The sequence below is a fragment of the Nomia melanderi genome, chromosome 11 (genome assembly GCF_051020985.1).
Source record: "Nomia melanderi isolate GNS246 chromosome 11, iyNomMela1, whole genome shotgun sequence".
In the NCBI taxonomy this organism is placed as follows: domain Eukaryota; kingdom Metazoa; phylum Arthropoda; class Insecta; order Hymenoptera; family Halictidae; genus Nomia; species Nomia melanderi.
The window spans coordinates 14,418,450-14,440,143 of NC_135009.1; the positions used below are offsets into that span (position 1 = coordinate 14,418,450).

General features: G+C 44.0%; 1 protein-coding gene across 4 annotated transcripts in view; it reads right to left on the bottom strand.

The window, feature by feature from the left end:
• The window catches only part of Tpst (tyrosylprotein sulfotransferase), a 292,529-nt gene that overhangs the window by 235,473 nt on the left and 35,362 nt on the right, over positions 1-21,694 (bottom strand). The window contains exons 1-3 of one of the 4 annotated variants that reach the window (XM_076371965.1): positions 1,175-1,379; positions 423-729; positions 1-61 (exon numbers count right to left, since the gene is read on the bottom strand). The gene's annotated coding sequence lies outside the window, so the exon portion shown is untranslated. Of the gene's footprint in view, positions 62-422; positions 730-984; positions 1,380-21,694 lie in introns of those variants that run through there. The other 3 variants (XM_076371964.1, XM_076371966.1, XM_031988631.2) reach the window with 3 other exon arrangements.

The following is a 21,694-nucleotide window of genomic DNA, read 5'->3' on the forward strand; positions in this document are numbered from 1 at the left end:
CGTTCCGTTGACGGCGCCAGACGCTCTCCGCGCGACTTCCTCCTCCTTTCACCAAGTTAACCTGTAACAGGATCGAAGAGTTATTTATTGGATTACGAGTCACTCTCGATGACACGTCGATATCCGTTCGCGCTAAGCGGTGCGATCGCGCTTCTATGTTACGCTGTCTAAAAATTACCGTCCGATTACCTGCTTAACCCCTTGCCGTACATTGACGAGTGAGACTCGTGATGACGATTTCGGGATTAGTTTAATAAACTTATATAAATAAAATTAAAAAAAAATTTAATACAACTTATTTCATTGAAAAAATCAATACAGTTCATAAGCGAAATACGACCGAAATTTCCGTGGCACGGAACGTGTTAATTACAACTTAATTCAATTCATACTGATCCAATTCACAAGTTCCTCTAACTTACCCGAACAAATCACCGATTCATCAAAGGCTCCGCCGCGAATGGTCCATCGAAAACTAAACACCGTTCCTCCAACGACCAGAAACCGAGGCAGTGATCCAATCGCTCGAGTGGCCTCGAGGACTCGTTCACGACTCGTTCACTTTCGGACAACGCGGAACACTTTGTTATAAACCGTTCTCCAGCGAATCGACGCGGATGGAACAGCCCTCGTGATAATCGAGTGTCTCGGAATCGCAGAATCGATCGCACTCGCGTTTATCATTCGCCCCACTGCCGGAAGCGCAACGTGTCGTTTCAATCTGCTACGCTAAAACGGGATCGTCGGAGATGAGTCGGCGGTTCGTTGCTCGTGTCCGCGAGGCAAGCAATTAACCGATAACGTCTTCCGATCTATTGTGCTAAAATCGAACCGGTCCGGCTAACGAGACGCGTCAATCGCCGGAGGAGAAAGAACAGGAAAAAAAGAAGTTCGCAGCGTATCCCCGACAATAGCCGGCCGGGTAATCGCGGCGGAGGATTACGCGACGGGCTAAAAATTCCTTCGGCTAATTAGAATAATTACCAGACAAAGTTACCGCGCGATGAAAGCGAAGTCACAATGGAACAATGCAACATGTTGCAAGTAGCCTGTATCGCCGTCGGCTCCGTCGAACGTTCCGCCCCGTCCCCGGAACTGGAACTCCGCGCCGCGCCGCGAGCGTAGCTAACAGTGCCATTTGAATTACACAATACTTAATGGCCCCGATCGTTACCGAACTAAGTTTCCCCGTTGCTGAACGCTATCGCCGGGACGCACGGGCCCGTTTCCAGCAGATAAACGTAAAATTTCGACCGGCGAGAACACGGCTCCAATTAGTATTATCCCGGCGCAGTAAACACGGAACGACCCGTCGAAATGCGAGCCGTTCGTCGCGAATTCTACGAAGTCTTCTACCGGCCGACCTCTAATCCTCTCGAGGACTGCGAAGATACTAACAGTTCGTCGCTCCTTACGAATTGATCGCTTCCAGGGAACTACGCGAGTATAATCCCTTGTTTACCAACGTCGCTCGGAGAGTTTCGAGAAATTTCATGATCACTGCGTATAGACAATTTCGATATTATTTCTACACGGCGAAGATAGAATACTCAAGACGATAAGTATTATAGTGTTACTATGTTATAGATAGTGAAAGAGTTGATCTTGAGTAATCGAGGACTAGGAATAAATTTATGTATCTAATAAAATATGGAAACACGGACCCTCTGCTCTTTACATAACGAAAATTGAAGATTATCAATCTATTTCTAAGTAGTCCTATACAAAATGATGTTCATTTCGAAAATACAGTCGCGTATCCAATCAGTTTCTTGAATAATTTCGCAGAGAAACTTCTGTTGTCTTTTCAACCCTTTGCACTCGAGAATATTTTTCTCAAATATTCATTTCTTGGTGAAATATCAATGTTTCACAACTAACATAAATACCTTGTATAAATAAAGTGACAGAACTAGTTTACTTCAATGTTCCATTTGTCGATACATAATATAAAACCTGACACTAAATTCTAAATTTGATTATTTCGTTCGGTCAAATCAAATGGCGATTGAAAGGCGCATCGAAGTTGCATCGATCGTAGCTAAGAAATAAACCATAGGGCTCTTAAAAATACCTTAACCTACGCTAAAAATTCCAGATACCACAGTATCGATCACAAGAAACATTTCTACTCTACGAATATTGTACGGTCCCCATCCGACGTCAGAAGTTCACCGTTCGAAAGAGGGATGAGCAGCGCTTAATCTAGTCGGGGGACACCCGACGCGGAATCGATCGACGGGAATGGGATACGGGCCGGAAGACTAATGAAACCACCTACCGAAAGACTAATGGACCTCCTGGAAGACAGTGCCGAGGACCATAGGACTCCGACAAATCGCCTAACCCCCTATGTCGGGGCTACGCCGGCAGCATCTGGGGACGCGGCTCGACCGAACGGATCCGGCGCCCCCGCCGGGGAATTTTTCATCGGGCGGATTAACGGACGCCGCCGGTTAATAAAGCGAAAACGAAAGAACGCCACAGGTGCGTCCGGAGAGTTTCCCGCGTTCGAGTCGGCGCTCCCGCTGCAGCCATAACTCAGCTCGTTCCGCGAGCGCGGCCGTATTTTAATACACCGATAATTTAATTTCCCCTTCTGGTTAGGAGACGATCCCGCGATAACGCGGCGCGGGAGGGAATCGACGATATCAGTCGCGACGTAATTGATAAACACGGGGCAAGTTCGTTGCACGGGGGGAATTTATTCTCGGTAAATTCTATGGGCAACTCGGAGGACGGAAGTTCGCCTGCTTTCGATCCATTGAAATCGAGCGGGGATTTCAACGGGGATGGATCTGCTCCCGACGTGTCTTGATCGGTTAAAAGTTTCGGAAACTGGATGGGCCTCCGTTCTTGGTCGGTTAACCGGATGCCAGGGGAGCGCCGCCCGCTCCGGAGGAAATTAAGACCGCCGTAGGTTGGCTAAATAGCGGGGGCGAGGTCGGGTACACTTTGCGTCTATGGTTAATACAGTTAATGCGAGGTAGAAGGTATCGCTGGCAGAAGTCTGTAGCTTCGAGCCGGTCGTTAACGGAGCCCGCTGGTCTGGAAAGTTAACGGTCGATTCTATTTACATATTTTTCTGTTCGTACCGTTAACCCCTTGTCCTGCGACGAGTGAGACGCGCTGAAGATTTTCAGCGTGGTTCAACGAATATATATTACTCGGTTCATTCGAATTCAAAGTAAATATTATTAGTCTACAATCAACTGTTACACTTAAAAGTAAATACAGGTAACATACTAGAATTTTTCTCTTTTCCCAATAAATTAGTAACGACAAAGTAGCCGTGTCGATCAGAGTTCAGAAAGAAATCATAGGCCAACTCGTCAGAATGTCGACAGTCGTCCGCAAAGGGACAAATTGGTACTGTCTGCTTATGTTTGAAATTGTTTGCGATCGAACTAGTACACTCTAGTGAGAGTTAAATATGAAATTCAATATTCTTCTAGTTGTTCAATTTATTTCACTTGATCCCAGTACAACGATGAATAGACGAAGCAAAATGATACATCAATTACTCAAACAATATAAGAAATCAAACTACGAGCTGATCCCTTGTTTCAGTAATTAACCCCTTGCCCTACAACGAGTGAGACAAATAGCAAAGGATCAATGCATACTTTCCTTTCTCTATTATTTAAGCATCCATCGTGTAATTTGGTCGAATCTGAAGGTTTCGTGTTCCTTGAAGAATTCCTCCGCAAAGGGTTGAAGTTCTCAACCACCGGTGGCGGTCCAGAGGAGCGGTCTAATCATAGAGATTCGTTTCGAAAGGATAAGCCAAGGATTAAGGCAATCTGCCGGGATGCCCGCTCGCTCGATGAACCCTCTGACCAGAATTTTCGTTCGGTTCGGTCGCGATCGGGCGAGTTCGCCGCGGCCGCATTGGTCCGGGTTCCTCGCGGCCGGCAAAGACGAGGAAGCGATTCCGTCGCTTTAACGGCCGAGCGCGCTGGCTGCATTCGAATGGCTGCGGAAGCGTTCCCGGGGACTGACCACCGTGACGGTGTTTGGGTTATTTCGCTCGGAGAAAACCGGCGAGACCGCGTGCTCCCGGCTCGCAGCACCGACCGCCGCGCGAAGAACCGGAACGGGGTGTAGTTGGAAAATCCCGTTTCTCGGGCAACTTTGCCCGCAACTTCTGCCTGAAGGTGGAACTGCCTGAAAATGAAACAGCCGGATCGCGAGCCGCGCAACAACGTTCCGTTTGATAATTTATGAAATTTACCACCGCGGAGAGTGGCTGAATTTTCTTACCGACGACCGCGCGACGACGATAGAAATACCGTCTCCTTTGTCCGCTGCGTCGCGAACTTCTCTAATTACCTTCGTACATTTTTATGGTAATGGGATTCTTTTCCTAACCCGCGGGGAACCGAGAGGAATTATGTTTTCCTTGAGACTACCTGGCAGATCGAAATAACCTATTCTTCGCTTCTTTTTGTAATTAAAGAGATCTTTCTCTGACCACTTGCGCTGGAAATGAATTCCGAAATTTGGCAGTCGATGAATGTTTTTACCTATTGTACACTGATATTTACACTAATTTGGTTTGTAATCATTCTCTATAGAGTGATACATTTCTACATACTTAATGCAACAAGATTATCAATGTGTGACAGACATCATTGAGAATGTTCGGATAGAAACGTCTCGACGTGACACGTCTTTCCAGCGCAAGTGGTTAAGGAAACTGATCCAGCAATACTAAAGAATTCTAAAACCAATAATCTTAATAGATGCGTTCTCAACACGTTGAATGCCGCACAATTTCATGGCATAAAATACACAAAATGGAAAATATTTCTATATCATAAATAATGCTACCTAATGAGGTAACGTTCAGCTAGATGGACGTGCAATTATAGTAATGCAATTTAATCGAATGATTTAGTATTTGATTATTTTCGAATAATCATCGTTTAATTGAGCGAACTAAAGTCGATTCGATCGGGGGTCACCGGTGACCCCTATGGCATTCAACGAGTTAACGTTTCTATAGAGGAATTTCGAACAGTCCAACTGCTCTAGTTTTGTGAATTCTTCTGTGCGTCCGATAGTGCACATTGAAGATTCGAGAGATGAGACAGCTTGTGTATCGATTGAACGCATGTATCTTCAATTAATTATGTATTTCGTGCACCATTGAAGGCGTATTCTTCGATCGATCGAGCCTCATTGAAAGCAGCTTAATCGCGCGGGTAAAGGCTCTATCGTCGTCGGAACGCGTTATCCGCAATTAAACGGCCCTTCATCGAGCAGATTCCCCCGTTAATAGTCTACTCGGACTTCATGAAACGGCGGTCATTAATGCGTATCTAGCCGGCGTAGAGTCATCGGTTGCAATGAACGTCGATCATTACAGGCCGAGATTGTAAACGGAGGTGTCTTCCATTAGCTCGATACTGTCCGGCCGCGTCACGTCGCTGCGGGCGGCGTCCCGTTCCGTCGGTGCCGCCGAAATAACGAGGTTAATTAGTCGAGCGCGTCGAGTAAGGTCTACTCGAGAACCTTCTATTACCGGCGTCAGCTGCGAATCCTATTATAGCGTTCCGCGACTCGTCCTTCGCCCTTCCCATATCCTATCCGCTCGAATCGCCGACAATTAGATCACTTGATGCCGGAATATTCCGTCGGCGTTCGGTCGCCGGGTCGCCGCGTTTGGATAAACGGTTACGTCTCGCCGCGTGTAAATTCGGTAACGAATTTAATTACCGGCTCGAGACAGTTCGGTCTTCGAGATCTGTTATTGTTCTATCTCGGGCAGTAGATGACGAGTTGCTTCGATTGCCTACATCTTTCACGCTTTCGCAGCTCTTCGTTGATTCGTGGGTGTCATCAGTATTGAAAACGCTCGCAGAAGGTAGGGTAGACTGTTGATATGTTGATATTCAGGTGTTTGTGAGAAATTTGCTTGTACGGAATACTCAAAGCAGTTTTCACAGTATTTCTTGAGATAACTCGTCCATAGTAATTCTATCTCTATTCACTTGTATTTACCTACTTCTGTTTACAATCTACTTTTCTGCCCAGTGTAAGGTAAATTGATACCTCCGTTAATCGAACGTAACATCAAACCATACGTGTTTTCTAAAGTGACAAAGCAAATGCTCTTCGAACAGTCGCTAATGGTTACAGCTAGTGATCTATCTTGCAGAAGAGCACAGTAATACGTGAATACGTTTGTTTTCATTTCATTGATAATGATTTTGTCCTGAGTAATGCTGACATTGACACATGTTATGTGTTCGTGTGAATGTTCGAAGGCACGAACTAAAGTACAAATAAAACGATCACACGTTTCCTCCATTTTCCTGCAAGTTCGACCTTGAATGACCTCGAGTCATAGGTCGTTGAATTCGTCTCAAAACGCACCATTTGACGGTGGATGAAAAAACGTATCATTCCATTTAAAGAATGTTGACCTTCAGCTCACCTTGGAGTGTCCAGGAAAAATAAAAGTTCAAAGGTATTGAACAACTTTCGACTGTAACGCTTTATAATTTCCACCCTGTATATCTTGAGAGTTTAGGAGCTCTCCTTCCGCGCGCGTCACCGACGCCATCGCGAGTCTCCGCGACACCGACGTCAGCGAACAATATCGAGTAAAGTATTTCTATAATTGATCTCGTTCGCCTCCGCCGGTTCCACGGTGTCTTTGACGCGAGGGAATCAGGTTAATGGACAATATATCCAGCGCAGGTGGATTCCTCGATATTGTCGAATGGTATTCGAGGCCACAAAGGGTCCTCGACGCGGAAGATCAAACCCGGTAGGGCACGGGAGGACACGTCCGATCAGCGCACGGGGCCCCGAGGTCCATCGTGCACACGCGATAACGAGGTTAATTAGCTCGCGACGCCTGTCGCCGGCTCGTCCTGCTCCTGAATAATTTATCGACCGGCGACAGACGCGTGTGTGTATACACGGCTAAAGCACGCTTCAGTCTGACATCAACCTCCCCCTCCCAAGCCGCGCGTGCACACATTGCGGCCCCTTGGCCCGCTCCTTATATCCGCGGGAAATTGTTCCGCCTAATTAATTAGATCGACCGCCTTACGTGTTTCCCGATAAACTCGTTAGCGCCGGAACGGGGAGACCGTTCGCCTGTTCCCGGTCTTGATTAGAGGGTGGCCTCTGTCCCGGCGTTATCGCGGGGGAGGGTGGGAAACGAATTGTTGCTGATTAATGTTACTGGCCCGCGGTCGCTTCTGGAACAGGTAGCCGGCTCTGTTCTCTGGGGAAACGGGACGATTATTATCGTAATTTAATCCGGGAACTTGCTTCTAATGATTACTATTTTATGTCGGAACTATCGGCAACTTTAGCGTCCGTGCTCCGGCAACTTCGGAGCCGTAGCTTTGGATTATGCTGTCGGGATCTGTCGGGTTTACTCGCGAGCCCGATGCTGCTCGGGGTTTTAGAACTTCTCGCGAAGAATCCGTGTGTTTGGGTGTTTTAGATTTTAGTAAATCCTCCGTGCGAACACGCTGGTTTTGTTGGAGGACTATGAGCTATGCAACTATTGCAGCTGTGTACTGTGCTAGATACAATGTTTACAATCTTGCAAGGTGTACCCTCAATTTCTTGCCTGTCGTTGGCTAAAGGCACTTTGAGAATGTTCGGTGCAGTTTTGACGCTCGTAGATAGTTGTGTAATGTTATTGACAATCATTGCGTCGAAGCTCGCTTAGATCTGAAGTATGTGAGTTCTAATTGAGCGGTTACGTCCTTCGTTAGTCGTATGTTATATAAATGTGAATATTTTAGACTGATCATATATTTAGATTAGTTTAATTTAGTTCGATACATCGTTAGTTTTAATTAATTCAGGCACTTTTATATTATGCGTCCTATGGAAAAAGTATAAAAATCCAAAGACCACTGGAATCTAGGGGATTTAAAAGCAGAGATAGAGATTCCAGGGGTAAACTCTCATTGGGGCGAAGCTTCCAGCTAGCTAATCAAGAGCAGATCACTTCCGGTCGAGATCCAGAAAATCCAAGTAGCCGGTAGCTCGGGGACTCGCCATCTAGGACATCTGGCAGCGTATTAATGGGACTCTATCTGAGGGTCTCGATCTGGTCTACGCTATGGTGTCCAGGTGTCATAGAAGAAATGAACATTATTCACTCTGGCGGAGGTTCAACCCTTCGCGGACGAAGATTCTTTGAAACGTACAAAAGAAGAAAGTACGCGCTGATTTCTTGCTGTTTCAGTAATTAACCCTTTGAACTCTGTGGGCTCCAATATTGCACCAGTTGTAATATTAAATATTTCAATGAATCTTAAAGAAACTACCCTAAAATTATTCGATTTTCCGCACATCCAACTGATATATCAGTTACTTGAGCAACAGAAAAATAGGAAACTACGTGTCGATCTCTTTCTATTCGAGTAATTAAATCATTAACTGACTTAGTCTTCCAAACATGAACGTTAATCATTGAAACTTAAAATTCTTTTCTCAGTCCAATTCTCCTCAATTGAATCTTAGACATTCCCTATAGTCGACTTTATAATCATCGAAGCAATCGACAAGTCAATCTAGAACACGACTAAGCTTTTCTATACGTTTTATTTTTACGTCTTCCAAATATGAACGTTTCATCTCTAAATATCGACATTCGTCCGCAAAGGGTTAAACTTCAAAGACTCATCAATCTACATTAACAGGATCCCGGAGTGTCATCTATCGCGAGCAGATGAAAGGCGTTTCATTCAGAATCGACGCTCAGGGAAACGAAGTAGAAAGTGTAGAACGAAACGCTCCACTTCGAAGACAATTAATGCCGAATACCTGTCCAATTTGCATGCAGTCTTCATTACACGAAGTAGAAATACTAGTTAGCTATGAACAGGCACGTTCCCCGCGACCTAATGAGCATCGCACGCGCGCATCCGACGAACGTTCAATTCGATTACCTCGGAAACGAAACTCTCGCGCATATACCGGCGCACATTTTGACCTGATTTCCGCGCGTAGAATAACCATCCGCTGATTGCGACCGCTCGTCCGGCTCGCGCATTCTTTCCCGGAGTCGCGAGAATTCGAGACACACCGCGCGGGAATAAACGCTCCGCGGACACGGGAATCAGAGACGCGCGGATAAAGCGGAATTTACGCGGCTGCCAGTCAGATTACGCGTGAAACGAGCCGTCCGGGGAATATTAAATCAAACGCGGCAGATATTCTTCGGCCGGGCTCGATCGTAAAAACAACGGCAATCTCCGAACGAATTGCGCCGATAATTCGGCCGGATCGCGCTCGTGAAATACGATCCTCTGAATTATTCACGCCGCTGCAATTACAAATTGATTAAATTATCGACGCGCATCCGGGGAACGGCCAACGGGACGACGTTGCGTCGCGATCGTTATCAAGAAGTAGATCATGGATTAAGCTTCCAGTTGCGCGACCGTATCGAAGAAACGTCGAAACGCCGCGGGACGGTCGTGACTGGCGAAGTAATTAGAGGATAATTGTGACCGGATCACGGTTAACACCGGATACAACCGAAACCTGTTTAATTGGTCACGTGCCAAAGGAAGTCGAGTCGCAGTAGTGCGTATGTCCATTGTCTACATCTGTTGTCTGTATTCATTATGTAGATTTGCAGTTAACACTAGAACTACACCAGTCAAAATGATTCTTTTGTTCAGCAATTATTGATATCTTCGAAGCATTGAATATTCGGAATGATTTTGAGAATGAATAGTTTCATTTTATTACTATAATGAGTGTCTGAAGAAACTGAAAATAATCTATTGTTACGATTTTTATAGGAATTGCATATTAATCGTATTAAATGCTTGGTAATTCTAGTGTTAATTTGACAAGTTCATTATTTCTAAAAGTAGATGAATTACAAAGAATCGAACTCTATGGTAACAATATCGATTCTTCCTTCGATTCGTCTAATTTCTAGTTTACTTTAGCTTCGCGTCTTCGACTGAATGTTTCGAATTAATCATTCCACGCTTTAATTATAACTACCTCGCCATATGCTCGTGAATCCAAGGAAAAACCGTTGATTGCTGTGCGAACCTCGCGTGTTTGATTTGGAGCGAAGATAACCGTTATTAGCAGCGATTTAACTACAGTTTTTACCTTGCATTGTTATCTAGTTACCTACTTACGTGACTAACGAACTTTTATTCAAAGGAACCCATTTCACTGCGATTACTTTCATACGATACAGCGATCAATATACTTTGCCATAATTAATTGCACAGCTACTCGCGTTTCTTTCTAAAATATGTTGCGAGAAACTAAGGAAACTCCTGAAGATAAAATCTTAAACACACAAGAATAGCATTGCATACCGATAAAAATTATCTTAGAAACGAAACGAACGATATTCGTCTCTTAAAATCAGTTTGAAATTCCATTTCACGCAATTGACCAGCGAAAACCATTAAAAATAAATTCTTATATATAATATTAAGCTTTGTATGATGCATCAATGTATGGAATATTGAAATAAAATAACTTTCCTTCTCAATTTATACATGTTTCCTCGTTAACGCTATAACTACCGAGCATTCAATACGATTAATATCCAATTCCCATAGAAACTGTAACAATAGATTATTTTCAGTTTCTTCAGACATTCATTATAGTACTCAAATGAAACTATTCTCAAAATCATTTCGAATATTCAATGATTCGAAGATATCAATAATTGCTGAACAAAAAAATCGAAATCATTTTGACTGGTAGTTCTAGTGTTAATTAGTTTCAAAGAACATCGTCGGTATCTCATCAGAAAACGTTAAAATATTTCTACTGAAAAACTTCCGAGTGCAAAGGGTTGATATTCATCAACGTTCCCCTACAATACAACGAAGATCCGCGACGGGGGAAAGGGTTAACGGAGTCGACCGCTCGCATCGGTCACCGCGGAATTCGGCTGTCACTGCGCAGAATGATTCTCGCGTACGGGGAGGCGCGCATAATGCGACAACGGACATCGGGGACGAATTCCGGCGATTCGACGCCCGTAATCGCGTCAAGAGCGTCGTGTTTTATGCGCCGCGACAGAAACGGGACGGCGGAGCCGTGTCGGCGACGAATCTATCCACGAGCTGCGAGATAGGATTACGTTACGGTTCGTCGGCCCCGAACACCCGGATGCGGAAGCTGCGACAACTCGTCCGTCACCGTAATCTATGACCCGGAGAACTTAATCTGGACGCGTGGAAAATTGACGTCGCGATCCGAACGCCGATTCCGCCGCGATCCGCGGAAACGATCGCCCCCGCGACGAGTAATTGCGACGAGAAATGAACGCGCGGCCGAAATTGAAACGCGCATCAACTGTTTTAAGTTCTAAATTGTTACAGGTCACGCGGACACTTTGTCGAACGATATTTGTCACTTAAAAGCAATTTGAAATTCCATTTCACGCAATTAACCAGCGAAAACCATTAAGAATCGTCACTGCACAGCAGATCTTCATCAAACACTTCTAATATATTGATCACATAGATTGATCAAAACGACACAATCTTCGCGAAATTGAAGATTCACGAGTTTAAGAAATATTCCAAGATAAAGCTGTTATAAATGACCTCTCGAAGAACCCTGAAACTTCCCGTTTCTCGAGCATCCTGCAACTTTTTGGCAGTTTTAACCCTTTGCTCTCGAGAGTTTCTCAATGGAAATATTCAACACTCTGAGGAGATATAGGTCATAATGTTTGAAATTTTTACAGTTTGTATTCAGTACTAAAACTGTCAAGTGAGTCGAAATCCCTGATTTCTTCGGTTCGCATATCTTAGAGATAGATGTTTCCCTGAGAGTTTATTAAAGAAATTCATTCAGCAATAGGCAGACTGAACTGTAAATCAGTTGAAGTCTCAGTAGTCACGTAATTATAGAGGAATTTAAAGTCAATGTGTTACGTCTTTGATTTCGTACTTCGTCAATTGAGATGACGAAGTATAAAAATCATAAATTATAAAATTCTTGTTTGTTCTACAAATTTTTCTATTCGCGTACGAACTATGTTAATCGTCGAAATTAGGACTGAACCTCGTGTTCTCGCGTCGTGAACGAGGAACTTTCATCTGTTCCAGAATTGAATTCCGCGAGTAATGGAATTAGTAAATCGCGACTTTCGTTCGGAAGAGCATTACGTTCAGCGGCGAATTCTTGTCGAGGTTTCTGATCTCCGGCCCGCTGAAACAATGCTCGCGCTGAAACACTTCTACGCGTTATCGCATTCTCTCCGCGCTCTTGCCCGGAGTCATTCTGTTCAGCAATTTTTACAACCTCTCGACTCTAATAAAGAGCTCGAGTTCTCACTTGTCCTGGCAGTTCCCGGTTCCACTTCCAAGTTCATACAATATTCAAGTGGCCAGACCCCGGCGGGTAGTTAAGATCCGTTCATAACATCGTGTAACGGTAAGTGCCGAGTTTAGCCAGCGAGCGTTCTCCTTTTTCAGTTCAACTTCGATTCAGGAATGCTGTACCATCGACTGTGCGTCCTAAACGCTGCCGTTTGTCGCTGGAGTCACTAGAGTACACGGTAAAGTGACATCGGAATTCTGAACAACTCGCGGTGACTGATTATCAAAGAATGATACATCAAAAGTGATCGAGTAAAAATTGTCTAAAACACTTCTAACGATCCTACTTTACTCTGAGCACCAAGGGAAACAAGATTTTACTATTTCCTCCCGAGACAATTTCCTATCTGCAAATTCAATAACACGCCCACGTCTAACTTCACGTTTTAATCGAGAACGCAAACGGAAATTTCCTCGAAGTACCCAAGACACTGAGCACTATTTACAACTGAGCTCCTCGGAAGCAGAATGTAGTTAATTGCAGGAAAGAAAAATGGAGAAGATTCAGCTTCTGAAATGATTATACAACATATTCAGAAGTCCTGAAATCTTTTGAGAAATCCTTGAATAACTAAAAAGAATATTACGTACTCCATGAAAATCTCAAAAAATCCACTTAACGCCACGGCGATCACCGATGAGGAGCTTTCAAACTACAAGAGAATAATTACAATTTGGAAGATAATTGATTTCGAATACAAATTCTCCGTAAATAACTAGATAATAGGGTAATATAAGAATTCCCATATCAAATTAACCCCTTGCCGCAAAATGACGAGTGAGACTCGTGACGAAGATCTCTAGACTAATTTGGCAACTTGAAAGTTACAAAATATATTCGTTTGATGAAATTTACTACTTTTCTTCTAAATTGCCAATAGTAAAATGTTAAACGAGCTTAGCGAATATAAATAGTACGTCAAGGCGTTAATTCTTGCTTTGTCTTCGCTACAGAAAGGACAAGCGACACAAAACGCTGCTGCTTTCTGCGTCAACGTGTCAATCGCATTGACTTCCGACTCTATCTGATTCCGCTGATCGCGCAGTTTCAAATTCCATCGAGAAAGAAACGAAACAAAAAGCTGAAGAGCATCGAGCGTACGCCGAGGATCTCCGACAAAGAAGGGTGACCGACCTTGGGCAAAGAATTTACGCCCACGAGCCCTCGGTGTCCTCACCCTCGCGTTTTAACGAGACGTTCGATCGCCGGCTTGGATATGGGTCAAGCATGGGGTGGACGAGGGCGGCATTAACCCCGGCCCCTCTCCGGGGGCACCGAGGCGGCAAGAAAAAAATACAAGAGGAGACAGAAATAATACCTTTCTTGCATCGGGTAGCCGTCGCTCCAGCGAACGTCTCGCGCCATTCGCTACTTATCGATCGTGCCCGGTCGAAATTGAATTAAGCCTCGCGGCAAAAGGACGAGAGAGCTGCGGGCGAGAAAAAGGGGATGAAGCGGGACGCACCGGTAAAGCGGCGGGTTAGGAGGCTAGAAGTTGAAATGGTTGGCGAGTAAAGAGAAAGGGAGAGAGAGAGGGGATGTTCGAAAGAAACGAAACGAGAAACTGGGGCTAACTGTGGCTTATCGCGCCGAATCCGCAGCGTTGCCGAGATCGTCTAATATCATCGACACCGGAACTCCAATTAAGCACTCCGCCGATTTCCTAGAGCCGAGATCGAATCGGGAAGTCTCAGACTCGTTCAATGCTGCAGAATGCTCCGCGGAGAGTGATCGCCTTGAGAATCATCCCCTTGGTTTAATCACCGATGGAAATCTGTCTGTGGATACTTGCAACGTTTTCGACTGATTCTTCCTCGAGTTTTACATGACTGCGTGTATTAGCAGGAAATGAATATTTTGAACAGATCGTTCTATTTGTGGAATCGTAAACTATTCATTATACTGGGATCAAGTGAAATAAATTGAACAGCTAGAAGAATATTGAATTTCATATTTAACTCTCACTAGAGTGTACTAGTTCGGTCGCAAACAATTTCAAACGTAAGCAATACCGATTTGATATTTTGCGGACGACTGTCACATTTCGACGAGTTCATTTGGAAGACTAAGTCGCAAACGATTTAATTACTGAAATAGCAAGGGATCGGCTCGTTTGCTTTCTTATATGGTTTAAGTAACTGATATATCATTTTGCTTCGCCTGCTGATGGTTTTCATGTTTCGAAGAGTCTTCAGTTGCAAAGGGTTAACGAGCCGTAATGGCAGATCAAACTTTCACAATGTAAAGAAGACTTAAACCAACGATACACTCGCCAAGAAGAACAATGGCCACGAGTGCCGTGCTACCTATCATCGGACCCTCGTTCCTGGGGACTTCTGATCTAATCTGCTCCGCGACAGAGCAACACCGAATGCCTGCCGGCCTAACGAAGAGAAATAGACGTCGGGAGCTACGGACCCGTTCGTCGAATTTCCGGTGATCCGTGTTCTATGCGTCGGTCTCGACGCACGGTGTAATTGTTTGTGGACTAAACCACAAAATTCAACTATTCGCATAACGAAAACTGAAGATTATCAATCTATTTCTAAGTAGTCCTATACAAAATGATGTTCATTTCGAAAATATAGAGTTTGTGCGAATAAATTCCATTTTTCTATCTATATAACGTTTGAATCGAAACGCAAGATATCCATTGTCATTGAACAAACTTCATAATATTCCCATAATGCAAACAAAATATATATTTCGCTCTATACAACTTATCTGAAGCATTTGTTTCCATCACTCATACTTTTTAACCCCTTGCCACACAGATTTCATGGTACAAAATACTTGAAATGGAAAAAACATGATATTAAATCATTTGATTGAATTGCATCGTTATTATTGCAGGTTCATCTAGCTGAATGTCACCACATTAGTTAGCATTATTTATTGAGTGAACTATAGTAATTCGATTTACTTGAGGGTCACCGGTAACCCCCATGGCGTTCAACGTATTGACAAAAAACCAAAGCAGAACTATTTTGCTATCACTGCACTATCTTCAAATGAAATTTCCATTTGAAGTAAATCAGAAAATGTTGTTGCGTTTCTTCCGAATTGTCGACAGTAAAATTTAGCAGAGAAAGTAAATAATACGTCAAGGGGTTAAGTTATGTCCAAAAAACGGCCGTTTCGCCGCACAGTGTGACGCTCCGAAGTGTTTCGCGGCCATTAGCCCCGAGGTGTGCGCGAGATGCAAATCCGGGGGCGCGGCGACGCCCTGCGTCCGGGTATCCCCCGCAATAATCGAGTCGCTGGTAGCCGTAGCGCGCGCGGCACGAAGGGTCCCGCGCCGTGTGCACGGAGGACCTGTCACGGTCCTTTGACTACGTGGAAGGAATTTCCCTGACATAGCTGGTTATCGGCGAAATGCGCAGAATGCCGAGGTACCTCCGGTAAACTTCCCTCTTTCGCCGACGCGGAGTCAACGTAATAATAAAGGCGGCCGGGTGGATTAAGGGCGGGAGCGCGGGCGAATCGAAAGGAAATATTCTTTTCAGTGTACCGTAATTTCCTGCAACGACGAATAAACGTTCGAGGATGTCTGACTGATGAGGAGTCTGGTTACTGCTACATCGAATCGGATTACTTTCTTAATATGTTTCCCCTTCGAGCACTTCGGTTCCTCGGTATCGATTTTATGTGATAGCGTAATTGCGATGTTAATGGCGGAGAGTTGGTAATTCGAGAGAAATTATTGCTCTAATTCTTGTTTATTGGAGATTATTCCAGAGTTGTTAGAATTGTCTTAATCCTCTATAGGCCGAATCTTTGTTCATGATTGTAACAAAATCTATGCAGTACAAAATTAATGAACGTCTACAGAGCGTTAAATTTGTACTCGGAAGTTTCTCACTAGAAATGTTCAACATTTTCTGACGAAGATATTCCTTGAGACTAATTCGAAGGGAAGTCACAAGTTCGTTAACCCCTTGGATATATTTCTCAACTCTGGTCGATACGGCTGCTTTGTCATCAATAATTTATTGGAAAGAGAAAAATTCTAAGCGAAAATCTTCACGAGTTTAACTCGTTATTATAGGTCGAGGGGTTAAGGAACGTTTTATTCCAATATTTCGATCAAGGAATTATATAAAATTCAACATTAACCCTTTGCACTCGAGAGTTTTCCAATGGAAATATTCAACATTTTCTGACGAGATATAGGTCATATCGTTTGAAACCGATTTAACGATAATTCATAGATAAATTAAGCAACAGAGGTGTTTTATTTCAATATTGCACGTAGCAATGCAAACTTTAATTTGAAATATTAAATATTCAACTTCATAGTTTTGTATCGAATCATGACTGAGAGTCTCCTCTCGAGTGCAAAGGTAAAATATCAAATTTTAGTTTCACATCAAATGTGACTCACTTTCCAAGTACAAAGAGTTAATCTTTAAACTACCGATCTATAAGCACTATAAATGTCTAAAAGAATCATTTCATTCCCTATCACTCTTCCCAAGCTCAATCTACCCCCACAATCAATCTGTATAAATGACTGTCCAAAAGAATCATTTCATTCCTCCATCACTCTTCCCAACCTCAATCTACTCCCGCAATCATCCTTCGATAACAACGTTCCGAAGCACCGAAACCACCCATCCAAAGACCACGCGAAACAATCACAGGAAAACGTCAGAAAACAAATCCAACGAAATTCCCGGTACACTATCAGAATTAACAGGCCGAACGGCTAGTCCGCGCTCTCGGATCCAGGAGAGCGAAACTCCCGACGAAGCGCTTAAGTTAAACAATCCGGCAACCGTCGGCGGTGAAGCAACAGCTCTTCTTTTCGAGCTTAAACGGCGAGCAACTAGCTCGTCCCTCGAGCGATCCGACGGAATACGAACGCGGCTAATGTTCCCGGGGCCGAAAATCGCGTTTACGCGGAGCGGATCGACTTCCGGCGCGTAACTTCGGCTTTACGCCGCGCGCGCGCCGGGCGAAATTAAAAGCGAAGCAGTTCCCTCCTCTGTTTTCATGGTCCGGTGGCCCCGTGGGTCTGGCAACTCTTTGAAGATACTACCCAGAAGCCTTTCACCGAATCAAAAGGATCCGCCAAGTAGCCAACTTCCTTCCCCGACTTTCGTTCTCGTTCCGTCGGTTTCATTTCGCTCCGGCGAACCGAGGAATTCGTTTCCAAAGGAGCCCCGATGCTTCCCGAATTTCGCGTAAACTTTCGAGAACGCTGCGAAGACGGCTTCCCGCGATCGATCCGCGGAACAACGGATTTCTTTCTATCTTTACCCGGCGTTCCCTAATTCCTCCGTTGGAAACGATCCTTGGTTGGAGCGGCTCGATCGGTTTCTAAGACTCCTCGTGGAATTAGCCTTTTTCACTCGAGATGTGGAGTTATCGTAGGATTCGATATAAAGTTAACCGTTTGGATGCTAAACAACTTTTGCGGATATTTATCAAAAATGAAGTGATTGGGTGTGTATGCAAAAAGGTTAATAGGAGTAGTTATCTAATGAGACAGATATTGTGTTATTACAAGAAAGTATCAAAAAGTAACATTTACTCAAATAAATTTACTTTGATTTATTTCTTGAAAAACATAGTAAGAAAATTATAATTGATACTTCTAGTACAACTTCCGAGTGCAAAGTGTTCATTACAGATATAATCATTAACCCTTAGCAGTTCTATGTCGAGTCAGACTCGACATATTTTATTGCATCCTCTACCTGTTTTAACAATTTTTCCTATATTTATTTGTAGTATCATAATTGTACCATTTAAACTCCCAAATATTCTTGAATAAATAGATAGAGCGTCATATTAAGCTGCAATTGAATGAACTAACGTCGACGTGAACCTCAAAGCAAGAAATCAAGAGCACTTCGGACCGCAGGGGGTTAATGCTCGTTAATGCAATATCATGTCGCAATTGTGGACACCTATAGTACTGAGATTAGTTAATTATCTAATTAATTCCTTAACTACTGTGTCGCCTAAAGGTGCTTCAAATATTAGGTTTCGATGTTCTATTGACTAAATTAATTTAGTTCAATCCATTGTTTCCACGGTTTCAATCTTAAAAATCCGCGTCGACATTCTGCATAGCCTGGTTAAAGAACTATGAAAATGAATACCAGTAAGATTCACGGTCGAACCTTTCGAGACTTCGAATCGAGCGGATAATTTTCTCGCAGATCAGCGAGCTCGAAAGCGGAGTTCAAGGAGATTCGTCAACTAGAGGTTCTAGGGGATGCTCTTTGACGTCTGTTAGCAAGCTTTTACTTAGCGACCTCGCGAGCTATGAGCCGCGGAATGAACTTTGCGGAGACGGCCTTTCTCCGTCGAGTTGCTCTGTTTCTCTCCCTCCAATAGGAAACAAATCCGAAAGAGATTCCATAATCGCGTACCGTCTCGCCACGCTCGCGATCGCAGGCTGCCGTTTTCGAAACGTGGATCTCGATCCCGTCACTTGTCCCGAGACGTCGTTAACCAATTACGCTGCGTGTAAACTTGATTCTCTGAATAAGTCAAGTTCTCGAGATTACGCAACGCATCGAACGTGCATTCGTATGCGCCGCGCGAAATATTTATTCTTAATTAGCCAGCTTTCTCGGCCGTTCGACTCTCTTATGTCTTCGTAACGAACTAGTTTCCTACTTATTGGCTTCCCTCCAGTTGCTCGGATCAAACGGTTTCCATGGGGGTTCGCTCTTTTTCCTCCTTTCCGGATTCCTCCGATAATCTCGGGCAAGTGTTGGTAACGCGAGTTCTGGTAATCGTAATTGCTTCTGGTAACCTGTCCGTTTTTCATGGAACGGCACGATAATATCGGAGCCTGTAATTAAGGGCACGCGTTTAAGAGTAAATCGCGATACCTCGAAAGTGAAAACGTGTAATTTGCAGACCTCCGCTTCACAAATGCAGATTCAATCTAGAGAAGCGCTATTAACGCGTTCGTTACCGTCGCGTATTCGCGGTTCATTTCGCGACTACTTTACGTAATTTTAATTGAAACCGCAGCGTAGCATTTGAGGGATTAATCAAATTTGTCTCTCGCGTCTGCTTAATATACTATAGTAATTACGATTTTAATAACCGGCTTCGTACCCTAATTAATACACACGCCGCGTTCCATAAAACGTTCTATTTACGCAGACCGCTTCCGAAACGAATGCTCGCCGTTAACGCGGTAATTAACTAAACTGCGAATATTAGCACGCGACGCGCGCTTTCGAATATACAATTAGAGGAACGAAAAATAAGGGAAACCTCTGCATTGTGCGTTCCATTTGCACGTTGATCGCCGCGGTCACCGATGACCAGACAATCAAAATTAGAAACAATTACAACACGAAGACTGATGTCGTTTTGGGAGAAAATAATGGCAATCGGGATTTCATATGATAATTTTAACTCCCTGCAATCGGGAGGTGACTCAGTGATCGTTTGATTTGAGTAGAACTAGAAAATCTGATTTTTAACCCTCGGCACTCCAGGTTGTTTTGTAATCTATCAGCAACTACAACTAATTTTTATAGTATCTCCAGTGAAAATGAAAAATGCTATAATATTTCTTTGATCTTTTATTCTCCTTAGTAGAAAATTTGGATGGGCGGAAAATCGAATAATTTTAGGTATCTTTAACATTTATTAAAATCTCTAATATTATTCCTGGTGCAATACTGTAGCCTACAGAGTTCAAAGGTCGAAACAAATAACTCTGACAAAACCTCGTATCCCCACAATGACGCGGTAATCAGTAAAGCTTCACGCGTATCCGTATAAAAAGGAGATTCCACGATACGCAATGTTAACTCACACGAGCCCGGCCCATTTTCCATTTCACACTCCCCTGCGCTGCCTCCGTAACCCGTGCATTCAACGGAACTCCGGGGGAACGCGGGGAACCCGCGAGGAGAACAAATCTTCGGGACTTAACGAGCCGAAAAACCATCGTAGACGTTCATTGTCCAATTTCCTCCCGCGGATATATAGACGTACAAGGTTTTTCCGCGCGGTGATCGACGCCGCGCCGAGCCGGATCCCCAGGATATCCTGAACCGCGCGCGTTGCCAGTCCGAAATGATAATGACGCCGGCCGAGCCCGAATGTCCCGGGCCAGCCCGGCCGAAGAATCGGAAGCGGATGCTGGAGCCGAGCCAGATCGTCGCCGGGATTCACTCCCGGCCAGACCGGAGCGGACCAGACGAACCGAATTTAGTTGCCGCGCGTGCGAGATATCCTTCGAGCCGCTCGATCGACGCCCGTCCGAGCCGATATCCCGGCGGCCACCTGCTGACCCGTCAGTCCGGCCGGCTTCATTTTCTCGCCGAGAGACACGTCGACTCGACAAGACGGCGTCCGCGATATTAATCCCCGCGCGGCGGGAGTACGCCGCAGCCTGGCGAAACTACGGCGCGGAAATAGTTTCTTCCCGCGTCACGTGCGATCTCGCCGCGCCGGGACAAGTTTGCGGCCCGAGACTTTGGCCGGCGTTGCTTCGCTTGCTCGGAGCGCGTGCTTACGAGGCACGGTGCACCTTCGGGCGAAATTCGATTACTTGTAGAGAAAACTGGAGGACCAATGCTAAGTTCTATGGAGATTGATTTCGTTTCGAGGATAAGAATCTTGTGTAGATCTGTTTCTGTATTTGTATAAGGTGAATTATAATATGAATGTCTATTGTTATTGAAAACAGTACTGGTATAATGTAAACATATAATTAGCATGTTTAGCTATATAATTTTCGTCTAAAGCTTGTTTCTATCGTACTTTTTAAACCTTTGTACTCGAGAGGCGCCTTTCAGCCATTTAACCCTTTGCACTCGGAAGTATTTCGTTAGAAATATATTACATTTCCTAACTAGACACAGACGATATTGTTTTAAATTAACTCAAAGAGCAATCGCAAGTGAATTGGGAAACAAAGCTTTTTTATTCGAATATTTCACACGTCAATGCATTATACATAGTTCAATATTGAATATCAAATTTTATAGTTTTACTGCATCGAAGCAAGTGGTGACTCAGAGTCACCTCTCGAGTGCAAAGGGTTAATTTGACTTATGAAAATGATAAAATTTTAAATTCAGTATGAAATTTTTCTATAATGCATCAACACATGAAACATTGAAATAAAATAGCCCTGTTAATTTATGCAAGGTATTTCTTTATGTTAGATGTAGAACATATCATTGATATTTTATCAGGAAATAATGAATATTTGTTGAGAAAAATATTCTTAAGAATTAAACTACCCAGTTTCCTCCAAAAAACGGTTGTTTCCGCCGCACAGTGCGACTATCTATATACAAAACCCCAAAATTCGACTGTTCTCACAACAAAAATTGAAGATTAC